This window comes from Lithobates pipiens, unplaced genomic scaffold (assembly GCF_037356315.1).
Source record: "Lithobates pipiens isolate NorthernLeopardFrog02 unplaced genomic scaffold, aLitPip1_a1.2 Scaffold_13, whole genome shotgun sequence".
NCBI classification, from domain to species: domain Eukaryota; kingdom Metazoa; phylum Chordata; class Amphibia; order Anura; family Ranidae; genus Lithobates; species Lithobates pipiens.
Window position 1 is genome coordinate 501,871,414 of NW_027507718.1, and position 18,083 is coordinate 501,889,496.

Below are 18,083 nucleotides of genomic sequence, written 5' to 3' on the forward strand. Positions count from 1 at the left end.
GCAAACAATATGATGCAGTATTCTTTACTGGCGCAAAGATACATGACTAGTGTAACCCAGATAAACTTCCTTCTAACTGTTACAGACCCATCATACCCCTTTTTGCCTTCTTTGAATAAGAGACCACACCGTTCTTATGGAGTATAAATGGCCATAACAGCCTTTTATTAACCAAATAACATAAAACTCCAAAATAACTTTATAAAACAAAGTAATTACAACCATGAGAAACAACATAGGGTTAAGAGAATTAAGAGAGAAGGATCAAATCATTAAAGATACCACGTCCCTTTAATTATCAGAAAATGAAGAAAAAGGGGGGCCAAAGAGGGGGCTGGGGGGTCACCAACCCCGGGACTTTTAGGGTATCAAATCACAGAAAGGAAACCATTTAGTTTAATTGAGAAAATGTTCAAATTGACTCAGTTAACAATTGAAATAGATAAAAAAAATAATAATTTTATTTACATTTTACAAAATCAGTAACAAAACTTTACTGTTACATTCATAAAGCTAATCTTGCACGGTACAGCGTGGGAAACCACTCTAGAATTACCCAACTTTGTCCATGAAGAGAAAGACAGAAATGAGCTGTGATTTTCGACATGTTTCGCTCGATTTGAGCTTCTTCAGGAAATTTAGGCAGCCAATGATTAACGCTAAAACAGCAGAGGTATACAATAAATAAATATTAATTAATCAATGAAGTAAAATAAAATACAGAATATGCAATTAAAGAATAAATTAATATCCAGAAAGAAGAAATGCGATTATTAGTCAGTGAACAAATTAATTCAATTATAAATTCAGTACATCAAAAGTACATCAGAGTGAGATCTCACCAAATTCACCAGGACTCCCCGTATCAATACTGTATTCAAATGATGTCATTAGGAATCAATTGAGTTTGGATACAAGCCTTAATAGCTCATGGCCAGAGAGGGCGTGTCGCCATTATGGGTCTGCAGAGAGGAACAATAGATAATAATGGTTGAAAATATTTGCCAGGGTAGAGGTCTAGGGGGGGTTTTGAGTAAAAAATAAGTGGATGGAAAGTAAGTATTGATTACCTGAAAAGGTTAATTGAATCAATGCAAGTCCAGACATTCATGATTGCATCATGTTGTTTGTCAGAGTAATCCAAAAATGGAAATGTAGGTTTGTTAAACAACTAAAAAAGAGGAGAGAAAGGGATAAATGTAGTGTGCCATGCAAGATCTGAAAGATCCGGCTTGAGCATTTGTAGTGAAAAAATACTAATTAGGACTAAATGCAGCTTATTTGCATACAGGTTAACCTACCTCTAAGGTATAGATGGATCCAAAAGTGGAAACAAGGAATATGCGGATGATCCTGTCCCGTCAATTGCCAGAAGGCAACTGACTAGGAGAGGAGATTATGAATCTCTCCAGCTCGGCGGCGTCTGACGTCACCGCCGAGCTGCGGGCGTAAAGGGGAAGGGCTTCTCCTGTTACTTCGAGGCTGAATGTCTTATCGCACATGCGCGGACAGCGTCAACACGTCGCGCATGACGTAAGTCGCGTCGTGACGCAGTCGCGGCCATTTTGGAAAATCCCAGCATCAATATATGTCAATTACATGATGGTGTATGTATTCAGCTAGCGCAGAAGTAGATAGCCTGGTCAATCAAAGACAACCAATCTCGAGCCAGGGGGTTAAAAGAAACAAATTGTTAAGAACGTAGCAACGAGTTAGCATTGAGAGCCACATTCCAAAAATAGGGGACACATTGGCCAGATGTCTGATTGATTAGCAGAGCTGGCAAAACAATAATGTCCCCGGGGCGCCCGTGCAGACCTGTTTATTAAAAGGAGACACGTCAACTCTGTTCAAATATGAATGGGAATAGAAACAAAAGAATTATTGAAAATAATGTTAACATTATATTCACAACAATATTTATATTGTTGTCGTCAGGGGAGTACTGGCGAGCATGGAGAGATTAACAACAACATATAGAGTAAAAAAAAAAAAAAAAAAGGGAAGGAACTTCAAATCCGGCTATACAATCAATTGAGATTTGTGAGCATTAGAGAAAAGGTTTAAAACTAAAAGCCTCATTCAGGCCAGGTGTATCAGTGGCCTTGAGGTCAAAGATCCAGCGGGCCTCACGCTGCAGTAGAATTTGATTGTAATTGCCCCCTCTATCTCCCGGTGCCACATGCTCTAACGCGAAAAAGTGCATTTTACTATCATCAAAGTTGTGGAATAATTCTAAGTGGCGACTAATCGGAGTCTCCATCTTCTTACCTCGCACCAGGGAAACATGGTCCCTGATGCGATGGAAAAAGGGCCGCTTAGTTTTTCCCACATAGTAGGCGCCACATTCACAGGTCATAATATAAACAATTCCCACAGATTGGCAGGTGACTAAAAACTTAGGTTTATAGAGTCGCTTGTTTGGCAGTAAGATTGAATCTGAAGCAAGAATGTGTCTACAAAAATTACATTTGTGACATGGTCTAGACCCACATTGTGGTTTGTTAGTTTTGGGAATTGCAGGAACATAGTGGCTTCTAACTAAGGTGTCCTTTATAGATCGCGATTTTCTGAATGTTATCTCTTGGTAATCTTTTAGATGTTTGGAAACTTTAGGGTCACCTGTCAGAAGATACCAGTATCTATTCAAAATACTTCGTATCTGGGAGTGTTGGGCACAATAGCGAGTTATTAGTCTAACCCCTTCATTTGGTTTGGGGAATTTTTGACCATGTATCAGGGAGGATCTGGTTTGTTTTTTAGCCCTATGTAAGATCTTTTTAGGCATTTGTTGCTATAACCACGATGTCGTAGGTGTATTTGTAGCTTTTTTGCCTCAAGTTCGAAATCAGCTTCACTGCTGCAGTTTCTCTTGAGGCGAAGGTATTGGCCATATGGAATGCTGGCCACAAGTGGTGCAGGGTGCGAGCTGGAAGCATGCGGTACAGTGTTAGCTGCCAATGGTTTTCTAAAAAGGGTAGAACCGATCTCTCCCTTTGGGTTCACATAGATTTGGATGTCTAGGAAGGTTAGACTAGAACAACTTTTTTCCATCGTGAATTTTAGATTCTATGTATTGATCTTAAGTAACTCCATGAATGTGAGTAGTTCTGCCTCTGGATAAACAGGTCTGCACGGGCACCCCGGGGACACTATTGTTTTGCCAGCTCTGCTAATCAATCAGACATCTGGCCAATGTGTCCCCTATTTTTGGAATGTGGCTCTCAATGCTAATTCGTTGCTGCGTTCTTAACAATTAGCATTCTTAACATTATTATCTATTGTTCCTCTCTGCAGACCCATAATGGTGACACGCCCTCTCTGGCCATGAGCTATTAAGGCTTGTATCCAAACTCAATTGATTCCTAATGACATCATTTGAATACAGTATTGATACGGGGAGTCCTGGTGAATTTGGTGAGATCTCACTCTGACGTACTTTTGATGTACTGAATTTATAATTTAATTCATTTGTTCACTGACTAATAATCGCATTACTTCTTTCTGGATATTAATTTATTCTTTAATTGCATATTCTGTATTTTATTTTACTTCATTGATTTATTAATATTTACTTATTGTATACCTCTGCTGTTTTAGCGTTAATCATTGGCTGCCTAAATTTCCTGAAGAAGCTCAAATCGAGCGAAACATGTCAAAAATCGCAGCTCGTTTCTGTCTTTCTCTTCATGGACAAAGTTGGGTAATTCTAGAGTGGTTTCCCACGCTGTACCATGCAAGATTAGCTTTATGAATGTAACAGTAAAGATTTGTTACTGATTTTGTAAAATGTAAATAAAATTATATTTTTAATCTATTTCAATTGTTAACTGAGTCAATTTGAACATTTTCTCAATTAAACTAAATGGTTTCCTTTCTGTGATTTGATACCCTAAAAGTCCCGGGGTTGGTGACCCCCCAGTCCCCTCTTTGGCCCCCCCTTTTTCTTCATTTCATGAGAAACAACATGTTTCAACCCCCGTTTATTGGTCAGTGACGTTGCTATCTCCTCTTTCACCGGATATATATATATATATATCCATATAAATCACACCAGTACACTGCGGGACCTTTATCAACCATCATAGGCCTCCAGCTGTGCCGCTCGAAGACACCCCCTTTTCCCGCAGTGCAACCACCGGTATTTACCAACCATTTGATGAATACACCGGAGGGGCCATACTACCGATGAGCCCCCCATCCCATTTAGTCACCTCCGTTACCGCTCTCGTCACTGACCAACAAACAATAACACCGCCAAAGCCCCCCCCCCCCCCCAGCTGTCATGACGACCTTCCGTACCTGTACCTGTAAGAACAATACAAAACATAAAGGTTAAGCATCCTAACACAAGGGAGGGTGGGTGGGAAAACCGCCTCCTCGCACACCGTCCTGCCGACTGGCTTTCCTCAGGCTCCACCCCCTCTATTATACGGCCGCTCCCCCCAAGCTCCTCCCAGAACTCCTCCCCTGGGCGTGACTGGGCACCTCGTCATGCCCAGCCCTGCTCTAAGGTTCCACTGCGTGTCACCACGCTCCGGGCTTCCCTTGAAATGGACTAAGTGAGATTTTCAGCATTCCATGTGTCAGGCATTTATGACACAATTGTTGTGTATCAAAGGTAAATGGATATATCTTTTGGTATTTACTTTCGTGTTATGGATGCTTTTGTCTCGCTAAATGGGTCTGATAATTAGAAGAGTTAACTAAATTCATTTTGCCAGAATTTACTAAGTCTGCAGAATTCTGTAAAATTAGACTAGCATGTATAGAGAACAACAACTGGAATAATTAAAAGGAAGACTGAGAACAAAAAAGTGGTAATAAACGGCAAACGGATGTATAAACCGTCAATAATAATAATTTGTTTTTGCTACACTGGTCTCTCTGGGGTCTTTTTAGGCGCCATATACACTGGCACTGTGTAATCTTTGCTTATGAACACTTGCGGCACCATCTTCAGGAGAAATGTACAAAGCATCCGACAAGCTTATAGCAGCTTTCTTGAAGCCCCTACAGCAATTCTAATCCTAAAACAACCCATTCTGTTTAAAATAGAAATTAAAGGCAAAACATTTTTTGTATAGATATATATATAAAAAAAAAACATAAATACCATTTTTTTCCTTTTTTTTTAAATAAATTATCACATTCCCTATGTTCTCAGCTGCATAAGAGCTGGGGGGAGGAGAAGCAGCAGTACACTGAGCTTCCCAGTGAATGGCTGTGCACCAAGAGCATGTCAGGACAAGTCTAATCAATGGAGGAGAGCACACTGGGTTCCCAACATAGTAGAGAACTGACCACAATGTGTTCCCATGCTTAGCGTGGTCAGTTTTTAATAGGAAAGCAAGGGGACTAGAAGAAACACCAGGAATTTCACATAAAGGAGGCAATACAAAGAGAACAGGATACTTTCTCATATAAGTACATGGTACAGCAGGCAGATATCAGGAATATGAAGTGTTGGGGTAACAAATACTTTAACTTCCATAGGTTGTCAATGTTTCACATGTTGGTAGAGTAAATCTTTCTCTATAGTAACTCTTCTTCTTCATTGCTGGTAAATAACAGATTCCAAGCAGAAGCAACATGCCATCCCCGAGTTCTTGAAAAAGGAAGGGTGAAGGCTTGCCAACATCCAGAGAAGGCTACATAATAATAATGGAGATAACACTATTGACAAAACCAGTGTGCACAAAAAAGTTTAAAGAAGGGGGAAACCAGCATTGAAGACAAACAAGGCAGTGGGAGACCATCAACGGCTTACTGGCTTCACTGAAGAAAATTGTCCTTCCTAGCTATCTTCTGTAAACTGTCAATCAAATTAATACCTCAAGACAGGTGGGATTTTAAAGGCAATATAAACAGAAAAAATAATAATGAATAATAATTCGTATAAAAAGAAGAAAAATGTATTATAGATACAAAAAAATATATATATGTGTATAAAATCACACCACATGATTATATATTAATACAATCCATGTTGGAACAATACAATATACAGAGTATACAGCAGGCGTGTCCAAACTTTTTTCAAAGAGGGCCAGATTTGATGAAGTGAACATGCACGAGGGCCGACCATTGAACCATTAAAATTCTGTCTGCGTGTTCATTCAAGCACTAGTACACTGCCCAGCAAGAATTCTCTTGCCTCTGCTCTTTAGGGGTACCGTTAATTCTTAATGGTACCCCACACATTGGAAAACGTGGGGTGCTTTTGGTGCAGTTCAATAATAAAAAAAAAAGATTGGGGACTTCTTTCCCTGCATTTTTGTGGGTAGGGAAGCACATTGAAATGAATGGGCTTCCCTACACGCAGCCACACAGATGTGAACCAAGGGCTTGTTCACATGTCAGGTTGGAGGGGCAGTAAAACTACATGGTTAAGCTGTTTTTAGCACCCCCAACTTCTCCTACTTTAGCTGCAGAGGGAACAGCTGGGGGTGTACACATGATACGGCTGCAGCTGGAGGTATGCCCAGGGTGAATGGGCCTGCACTTCAACTACCCCGCAACTGTGTGGATTGCACAGTTGCGGTAGTGATGCTGCATTTACAGGCTTAAAACAGGTGGTGAGGAGGCAACATAACGCCTCTTTACTGCCTTTCAAATTCCTCTGAAAAGCGATCTGTGCATGGATTGCTTTGCAGAGGAGCAGCAGTCCTGGCTGCTATCACACACAAGCCTTACAAAAGCAGTTCTGATGGTACAGGAATGGGGGGGGGGGGGGGTCTGGATTAAAAGTAACATACACACAGACACATGCAGACAGACATACAGGCATGCATACAGACAGACAGGCATGCATACAGACAGACAGACAGACAGGCATGCATGCATGCAGACAGACAGGCATGCATACAGACAGACAGACAGACAGACAGGCATGCATGCATACAGACAGACAGGCAGGCATACAGACATCCATACAGACAGGCATGCATACAGACAGGCATGCATACAGACAGACAGACAGGCAGGCATACAGACATCCATACAGACAGGCATGCATACAGACAGACAGACAGGCATGCATACAGACAGGCAGGCATACAGACATCCATACAGACAGGCATGCACACAGACAGACAGACAGGCATGCATACAGACAGACATACAGACATGCATACAGACAGACAGACAGGCATGCACAGAGACAGACAGGCATGCATACAGACAGATAAACAGACAGGCATGCCCACAGACAGACAGACAGACAGGCATGCCCACAGACAGACAGACAGGCATGCATACAGACAGACATACAGACATGCATACAGACAGACAGACAGGCATGCACAGAGACAGACAGGCATGCATACAGACAGACAAACAGACAGGCATGCCCACAGACAGACAAACAGACAGGCATGCCCACAGACAGACAGACAGACAGGCATTCACAGACAGACAGACAGACAGGCAGGCATGCATACAGACAGGCATGCATGCATACAGACAGACAGGCATGCATACAGACAGACAGGCATGCATGCATACAGACAGACAGACAGGCATGCATACAGACAGACAGACATACAGGCATGCATACAGACTGACAGACCGGCATGCATACAGACAGGCATACAGACAGACAGACATGCACACAGACAGACAGACATGGCCACACACATGAATAAAGCACTTTTAAAATGAATCTAGCTTGTAGCATAGTACAGTACCTTTCCAGCTTCCTAATTCAGCCGGGTACTGCACTGTAGGGGGAAGCAGAGAGCACAGCACACTCCTCTGCACTTTACTTTCACTTTTGGGGCTGAGGAGCTTCTCACAGTGCCGATGAACAGCTCGGCAGGGGATCGCTGATCTGACAGCCCTGATAGCCAGGTGGGCCGTTCAAAACCGGGCCGTGATTGGCCCGTGGGCCGGACTTTGGACATGCCTGGTATACAGCAGCAGATGAGCGGCTATTCCAGCGCGTTTCGAAAAGTGCATATATAATTCTTCTTCAGGGAAGCCACTCTCTGAAAACACATAATGTAAAATGAATATAACATAATTAAACTGAAAACAAATATTTTTATTCCACCGTATACATTGAATAAAGACAACATTGGACTACTCACATATTCACCCTTTAAATCAGGGAAACTATTCTCTCTCCTTTGCCAAACAACCCAAAAAGGATCATGTGTTGATTACACACTGCACAAAAGAGCCCAAGAGTCATAAAGACTCAATGATAGGTGTGCATTAAAACTTCACTAAATATGTCTCACGGCCCAGATATAAATACACAGCTGAGCCCTCAACCACCAGGAGGAAAAAAAGGGGGGGGGGAACCTAAGGCAGAAAAACAACAAAAACGTTTTTTTAAAAAGTAAAAAAAAAAAAAAAAATTACTATTACTTACAACAATGTTGAGGTATGAAACCACATCCAACGTCCAAAGACCTGCGGCCGTCAGCCTCAATAACCACAACCTTTTGCTATAACACCCTAATCCTGGAGACATATGGGAAGTTACCACCTTTTGGGCTCCTGGCGTTTGCCTTAAATAGCCCAACTCAGGATGACGGCGCCAAACAATCCACCAATCGGCGGTGCCCCTGAAGGGGAGGGGGGAGGAGCATGCAGCTCGTTATTTATCAACAATAAATCAATAAGATGTGCACCAGTGAAATCGAAATGGTTACTATAAATTAATTTGTCAAACTGTCAATTGCCGTGCCCCTTCATGTAATAGGGATGAAAAGGTACAGACATGTTTGTAGTCCATATTAGGAGACCTGCGTACCTGTTTTAGGAGCTTGAGATGAGGGTGGCTTGTTGCTATCCAAGCACCCCTGGAAGTTGAGACAGGGACTGTTAGGGCAGTGGAAAGGTGCAGGTGCCAGGGAGCTGGAACCGCAGATTTGAATTTGGGAGCACTGGTGTCTGGTAAGCAGAAGCACAGTGATGAGGGCACCCTGACTTCACCTAGGCTGGTAGAGAGCAGAGCCAACTTCGGTAACAGTCAAGCAGTAGGGCACCAAATCACAAGCAGGGCCGAGGTCAGAGACAAGTAGAGGCTGGCAACATGTAGGCCGCAAGGTACAGAATAATCTTGGTCAACAGTCTAGACCGAGGCTGGTAACACAGGTAGGCATCAGACATAAACAGCCAAGGAAAATTCTGAGCTATGAGTAAGGTCATCTTTTGATGGAAACTCGTTAGCTTTGGTTGCTCTATGAAACATTTTACTCCTTGGAATTAATAAATAGGAAGTTTTATACTCACCTTGTTGCCATCATGTTGTGATTTGGATGTCTATACACAAACAGATGGAGACTGCTGATCTGGAACGGTGACGTTTAAGCCTTAGGCCCCTTTCACATGGAGCGGAACTGCTCAGCGGACTCCGCTAGCTCAGCGGGGGATCGCTCCTTTGACCCCGGAGCAGGTGGATAACAGGTCCATCTCTGCTCATTGTTAAGGGATGGACCTGTTAGAGCACTGCTGTTCTCTATGGTAAGATTGGATGAAAAGGGACAGGACAGCATGTCCTATTTCATCTGATCCCATCTGATCTGCTGGACGTATCGCCATCCATCTGTTTTCAGCGGATCTTGTCGGATTGAATGGCAGGCGGGTGTCAGTGGACACATCTCCGCTGACATCTGCCTGCCCATACAAGTCAATGGGTGACCAGCTCAGATCCGCCTGAAAAATGGACAGGTGGGATCTTTGCAGGCCAATCATGTGAAAGGAGCCTTAGCCTGAGCGTTGTTTATCAGGTTGCAACACCTTAATCCCTCTTTGAACTGTGCAAGAAAAATCCAGAAGTGGGTCAGATGCCAGCTCACTAATAGTCAAACAGGATTTAGGATCAAAGAGAACAGAGATCCAAGCTGAAAGACCATCCAGAAATTATTCCATGCAGGCCTCGGGTTTAAGTAGTCCACTAGGCACCAGTGTCTGTGGTAGACGTTCCCATGTGTCCACATGTACAGTGCTTTGAAAAAGTATTCATACCCCTTGAAATTATCCACATTTTCTCATGTTACAGCCAAAAATGTAAATGCAATACAAAGTGGAGCATAATTGTGAAGTGGAAGGAAAATGATAAATGGTTTTCCAAACTTTTTCCAAATATGTCAAAAGTGTGGCGTGCATTTGACGGCGCCCCCTTGGGTCAATACTTTGTAGAACCACCTTCGTTGCAATTACAGCTGCAATCCTTTTTGTCTCTACCAGCTTTGCACATCTAGAGAGTGAAATTGTTGCCCATTCTTCTGTGCAAAATAGCTCAAGCTCTTGCAGAAAGGACGGAGAGCATCTCTGAACAGCAAGTTTTAAGTCTTGCCACAGATTCTCAATTGAATTTAGGTCTAGAATTTGACTGGGCCATTCTAACACATGAATATGCTTTCATCTAAAACATTCCATCGCCCCCGTCTCAAATATTTTGCAGACTAACAGGTTTTCTTCTAAGATTGCATACCTTCCAGCATTTTGAGATGGGAATGAGGGGCACCTACTAACAAACATATGCAGGCATAGGACACACCCCCATCACACCCCCTTAAAGGAGAATTAACCAAAAAAGTTAATTATATCCACAAGGACTTTTTTTTTTTACCACTACTATTACTTTATATTGGCTTTTAAAATGTACAAATGAAAGGTTTAGCACTGGGAAACACCTTTTGAAAGGTAAAAAGTGCATTTTATATACAACTATATGGATCAGACCAAAATGAGGGACAAATGAGGGGGAAAGAGGGACAGAGGGACATTGCTTCAAATCCAGGACAGTCCCTCAAAATCAGGGACAGTTGGGACCTAAGAGATTGCCCTGTATTTGGCTTCAACCATTTTCCCATCCACTATGACCAGCTTGACAGTCCCTGCTGAAGAAAAGTATCCCCACAACCTAATGCTTTCACCACCATGTTTCACGGTGGGGATGGTGTGTTCAGGATGATGTGCAGTGTTAGTTTTCCACCACACATAGTGTTTTGCTCTTAGGACAAAAAGTTCAATTTTGGTCACATCTGACCAGAGCACCTTCTTCCACATGTTTGCTGTGTTCCCCAAATGGTTTCTCGCAACCTGCAAACTGAAATTTTTATGGCTTTCAACACTGGCTTTCTTCTTGCCACTCTTCCATAAAGGCCAGATTTGTGGAGTGCATGACTAATGGTTAATCTGTGGGCAGATTCTCCCACCTGAGCTGTGGATCTTTGGAGCTCTTCCAGAGTTACCATGGGACTCTTGGCTGCTTCTCTGATTAATGTTCTCCTTGCCCGGCCTGTCAGTTTAGGTGGACGGCCATGTCTTGGTAGGGTTGCAGTTGTACCATATTCTTTCCATTTTCATATTATGGATTAAACAGTGCTCTGTAAGATGTTCAAGGCTTAGGATATTTTTTAGAATTTTTTTATAACCTAACCCTGCTTTAAACTTCTCCAAAACATTATCCCTGACCTGTTTGGTGTGTTCCTTGGCCTTCGTGATGCCATTTCACTAAGGGTTTCTAACAAACCTCTGCAGGCTTCACAGAACAGCTGTATTTGTACTGTGATTCAATTATACACAGGTGGACTCTTTTCACTAATAAGATGACTTCTGAAGGCAATTAGTTCCACTAGATTTTAGTTAGTGGTATCAGAGTAAAGGGGACTTTTCAGATATTTATTTGTAAAAAAAAAATTGGAAAACCATTTATCATTTTCCTTCCACTTCACAATTACGTGCCACTTTGTGTTGATCTATCACATAAAATCGCAATAAAATATATTTATGTTTTTGGTTGTAAGTTGTAACATGACAAAATGTGGAAAATTTCAAGGGGTATGAATACTTTTTCAAGGCACTGTATGCTGTTGTGCAAGCTCTCGTGTGTGTTAGCTTCACATGTCCAAAAAAATGTGCACATATGTGCACACATGCATGAAAATGAAGGTTCCTTGAACCGCCTTTAGGAAAAGGGAGCCTTGACTGCTGGAAGCAAGGCATCACTGTGGGTGTGAACCTAAAAAGGGAAGTTAATTAGCTCCCTTAGGATTGCCTATAAGACCTGCGATGATTGGGTGGAGCCTGAACTCTAGGAAAAGGCTATGGTGAGGCACATCCAACTGCTCTGAGGAGATTCAGCTGTCACAAGAGTTGCCCACCCTCCTGTCTGTTGTGATGTTTTGTCACAGCTTTATTAGCGGTTTTGACCTTGCCAGCAATCAATGTTGCTTTATGGGCTATGCCCTCAAGTTAAATTATGCGGTCAGTCTAATGCCTGTCTGGCACTGATGGTAAGGACAGGCCTCTAATGCTGCATACACACGACCGCACTTTCTGGGCAGACTAGGTCTGACGGTCTTTCTGACGGACTTTCGACGGTGTTCCAACAGACTTTCCAAACGAACGGACTTGGACACACACACAATCACACCAAAGTCCAATGGGATCAAACGTGATGACGTACGACCGGACTAGAATAAGTAAGTTCTTAGCCAGTAGCCAATAGCTGCCCTAGCGTTTAGTTTTTGTCCATCGGACTAGCATACACTCAAATGGATTTCTTGATAGGAACTGGTTCAGGCGGAAGAATTTTAAACATGTTCTATTTCTAAAGTCCATCAGATTTTTAGACAGCAAAGGTCCGATGAAGCCCACACACTACCGAATTGTCTGGTGGATTCGTTCTGTCGGACCTTTGCTGTCAAAGTCTGATTGTGTGTACACGGCATTAGACTATGTGTGCACACAGTATACTATGACTGCCATGTTGTTTGGTAAATTCTGGGGTCAGTCTAATGCCTGTCTGGCACTGATAGTGAGAACAGGCCTCTTAGACTATGTAAGTTTATATTTATGGGTGCTCATGGTATACCGTGACAGGCATTGTTTGGTACATTTGGAAAGTTGTACTTTTGAAAAGTTCAACAAAGCTGTGGCCTTGCCCTATTTCCAACGTAATCAGCTTCCGTGTCTTTTTTGGGGGGTAAGGTATTGGTTTATTAGTTGGTCATAAATGAGCCTATGCTTCTCAGAATTCATGAGTATGATATCCCTGACATAAGGTTCCTGACAGTAGCCTAAGGTGACAACCATGGCTCCTTCCATAGACATGGTGGAGAAGTGATGTCAACCAGGGATAGGGAGCGTGTTATTTGCAGGATTACCATGTGAAAATGAAGCAAAATAATAATTAAAAAAAAGAATGCAGACATCACACCAGGAACTAGTAAGCTGCAATATATTACAATTTTTGTTTTAGGTTTACACAAACTTCAATCTTGTATGGAGAAAACGAATCTAGAAGCCACGTCTGCGAAGTGCTTACTTTCTCTTACTATTCAGCATTTTGCATTCTAGTTACTGTTGCTCCCTATAACACAGCCTGCCCAGATAAACAGAAGTGAATTTCTGCCGTCAGACTAGTTGTAAGCATCTCAGACTGTCATCTAGGCATTTGTTACCGTGTGACTTTGAAAGTGGCGATTTGTCATTGTTATAGACAGTGAAAGTGGTTCATTTAGTCCACTCTTTTTACGAACACAAGCCATAAATTATAAAGCTGTGTCAGAAACGCTTGACAATAAGGAAGTTTGGAATCATTCATCACGGTATGAGAGGTATAACGGGGAGAGGTTTAACTTTCAGCTCACGGTACAAATAGGTACTTTTCTGACATCTGCTACAGAAGATTATTAAGAAACCGAATGCATGCCAAAACCAAGTTATGCAATGGAAGAGAGCTTTAGGGGTTCATGTTGGACCATTTGATTGCTAAACATCGGGCCAATGTGTCTGTTAGACCTGCTTGTTTTTATGCAAAGTAGAGGATTTTTTTTCCTTGAAAGGCACATATATATCCAGAAATTATGTCTGAAAATTAGATGAACAGCAAAAATGAACGTACCTCCAAGTCTGATATTTGGAATAGAGAAGAAGAATTTCCCAGCCCTTGTCTAGCCATAGCATGCAGCATCACCGACTACTGCCCCCAAGGCTTTGTTCAGATTGAAGGGAAAGTATAATTCTCATAATTATTAACACAACTTTTAGACAAACTGGCCCCTCCTACAAAATCAAGCTCTTATGGTTTTTGGTGAAGCCCTAAATGTACAAAAAATAATTATATATAAAACACACATATAACTTATTTAAGGATTAGAAGCTGATACCTAATAAGCCTGTCTAAGATAGGTAAATACATGTATACACAAACATAAATGAATACATTTGTCAAGAGGCGATTCAGTTCGCATTGTGCGCTATACAAGTATTTCATTCATTCATTCATTCAAGGCAACACTAATTATCAGACGATATCCCACTGTAATTAGCATAATAGCCAAAGCATGGAAACAATCACAACCCAGGGTCTCCCTCTTGACCACCAAGCGCAAAAATGTGTGGATTATGTCCCAGGTGAAGCTAACCAGCATCCTCTTAGACATGACTGCAGCATTTGAAGCCACATGGGAACCCTGGGCCATGTACATGGGCATCTCTCTCATACTTGGCGTACAAGCCTAACAAACCTCTTCCTCCAACTCCCCTCCTGTTGATTGGATCAACTCTCTACCTCTCCCCTCTCCCTCTACCAACTACTTTCTCTCCCTCCCCCCTTACTTCATACACTATGTCCCATAACAACACTCAAAGGGTCCCTTTGGTACAATAACCTCTAAGATGTTCTGTCTAAGGATCCTATCCATGTGGCGTAATGTTGTGGTTCCAATGATCCTTCCCCTGTTGCAAAGCTAAGTGCGAGTTCTCAGCTAGTCACTCCCTCTGGGGTTTTGGTGGACTGTACCCTGGGCACAGAATGTTCCCCATATGGGTGCCTGGAGTGATCCACCTGATCCCTGGATTCAGATTCATTGCAGGGATTATAACCCCACAACTCAACTAAACATGTTACCTCTTCGTATACGCATTTTACTTGTGTAACCACATGTTTCCCTTACCTGCCCATTGGACAAAATGTATTGCATTTATTTTTGTTAACTTTGTATTGAAATATACAAATCTTTGAAAGTAAAAACAGTCTATAAAAGACAATACTATAGTCCACACAAAACTTGTCCTGACTATATCACAAAGGTATATTATAGGCTAAGATCAGTGGAGGGTTTGATTGATTACTCAATGGAACATTTTCACCATCACCAACACCTGTGTATAGTCGGGGGTAAAGAATCCCCTATGGATCAGACTCTTACCAGACACCGCTGGACAATAGGCTCCAAACACTGGATCTTACAATGATCCTGTTGTTGCAAGGACATTCTCAATTTTTATTCTTGTTGTTAACTGTTATATCTTTAGAAAAGCTATGGTAGCAGGTGTCTGGTTGGCTGACGGGGAAAGATTGTTTGTGTTGTGATCAATGCTGACCCGAGCTAGCACACTTCACTAGTATCCATGGGCTGGTGTTATGTCTCAAGAGGCCCTGGGGAAGCTGTCAACCACATGGCTTGCTTATAATTATTGTGAGTGAGTGAGTGAGTGACTTGTATAGCGCTACCTATGCTTTCTTGCCACCAGAGTCCATCTGCGGCTTTTGTGTGGTCCTTTACCCCTTATAATTATTATATAACATTATTCGATATATATATATATATATATATATATATATATATATATATATATATATATATATATATATATATATATATATATATATATATATATAATGCTATTTTATTAATAATTAATATATAATATACTGGTAATTATAATATAATCCTTTTGTTCATAATTACCTTCTTTTTTAATGATATTTAGGGCTAAAAAAAGCTAAATAAGTACAGAAACAAAATAAAAGTGAATATTATATTTCACATTAATATTTTATATTTTTAGTCTTTTAAGCCAGTAGGTCTCTGTCAAAATCAACAGCTCCTCTATCAACCCGTCCCCCCCATGCCAAGGTCCTAGGTGTAATCCTGGACTCTGAACTGTCCTTTCAGCCCCACAATCACTTTCCAAAGCTTGCCGCCTCAACCTCCGCAAAACATCTCCAAGATACGCCCCTTCCTAACCAATGTGACCACAAAACTTTTAATCCACTCCCTGGTCATCTCTTGCCTCGACTACTGCAACTCCCTCCTCATTGGATTACCTCTAAATAGACTATCCCCGCTTCAGGCCAGCAGGAATGCTGCTGCCAGACTCATCCACCTTACAAACCGCTTGGTGTCTGATACCCCTGTCTGCCAATCCCTCCATTGGCTGCCACTCAAATAATGAATTAAATTCAAGATACTAACAATAACAAAGCCATCCACAACTCTGCCCCCAGCTACATCACTAACCTGCTCTCAAAATACCAACCAAATTGTCCTCCTCGCTCCTCCCAAGATCTCCTGCTCTCTTGTCACTTCATCCCATGCTTGCATCCAGGACTTCTCCAAAGCCTCTTTCATCCTCTGGAACGCTCTACCCAATCTGTCCACCTATCTCCTACTTTGTGTACTTTCAGACGATCCCTGAAAACTCATCTCTTCAGAGAAGCCTATATGGCCCCCACCTAGCAATTGTACATTTATTTTCTCCATCAGCCTATCCCCCCCACAGTTATTATCTTTTGCATCTCTTGACCCTCCCACTTATAGCTCTCCTGTCTACCCACATGTTGTAAAGTGCCGCATAAACTGTCAGAGCTATATAAATCTTCTATAATATTAAGCACTTACGGACCTCCGCACGCCAATATACATGCTTACTTTGAAGAATATCGTTGTTATGGCAGCAGCTAGCTGCCATAACCCTGATATCCTCTTCTTCAGCCCTTGGTCTGCTTTCCGATAAGAGTGGTCTCTGTGGCGGATTCACCACAAGATCATATTTATTGGTGGCTGGAGAGGGGCCCCCCTCCTGCCATGCTCCAGTGCCCTCCGATGCTTACCAGAGCCATCGGCAGCAGCGGAGGAGATCGGATGTTGCTCCTTCCTTGGTATGGAGACGAGTGAGGGGAAGATGGCCCCCACCTGTCTCCATATCATTGCATGGCGGAAGCCAAGTTAAAATGTCACTTCTGCCCATTGCACTTAAAGGGCCATTCTTCATTCTTCTCCTCCTCGTGTTGTCTGCTGGGGAATGGGGTGCACTGTATTCTGGGACCTGTGTGTGCCCCAGAACACAGCTGGCCATTCACAAAGTGCTGCCCGACTTGCACATGCGCAGTAGAAAACAGGCGGAGAAGCCACAAGGCTTCCCTGTCTGTTTTCCTTTGTTCGAATTGCGACACCGGGACCCGATCCTATGAACGTATCGGCCCCAGTCAGCCTACATCGCGGGCCCCCTTTCACAGGTAAGTGTGCTTATTAAAAGTCAGCAGCTACAGTGTTTGTAGCTGCTGACTTTAAAAAAAAAAATGTTCAGGTGGACCTCTGCTTTAAGTGGTTAATAATAATAATACAGTGGTGTGAAAAAGTGTTTGCCCCCTTCCTCATTTCCCGTTCCTTTGCATGTTTGTCACACTTAAGTGTTTCGGAACATCAAACCAATTTAAATAATAGTCAAGGACAACACAAGTAAACACAAAATGCAATTTGTAAATGAAGGTGTTTATTATTAAAGGTGAAAAAAAATCCAAACCATCATGGCCCTGTGTGAAAAAGTGATTGCCCCCTAAACCTAATAACTGGTTGGGCCACCCTTAGCAGCAACAACTGCAACCAAGCGTTTGCGATAACGTGCAATGAGGCTTTTACAGCGTCCTGGAGGAATTTTGGCCCACTCATCTTTGCAGAATTGTCCTAATTCAGTTACATTAGAGGGTTTTCGAGCATGAACGGCCTTTTTAAGGTCATACCACAACATCTCAATAGGATTCAGGTCAGGACTTTGGCTAGGCCACTCCAAAGTCTTCATTTTGTTTTTCTTCAGCCATTCGGTGGTGGACTTGCTGGTGTGTTTAGGATCATTGTCCTGCTGCAGAACCCAAGTTCGTTTCAGCTTGAGTACACGAACAGATGGTCGGACATTCTCCTTCAGGATCTCTTGGTAGACAGCAGAATTCATAGTTCCTTTTATGCAAGTCTTCCAGGTCCTGAAGCAGCAAAACAGCCCCAGACCATCACACTACCACCACCATATTTTACTGTTGGTATAATGTTCTTTTT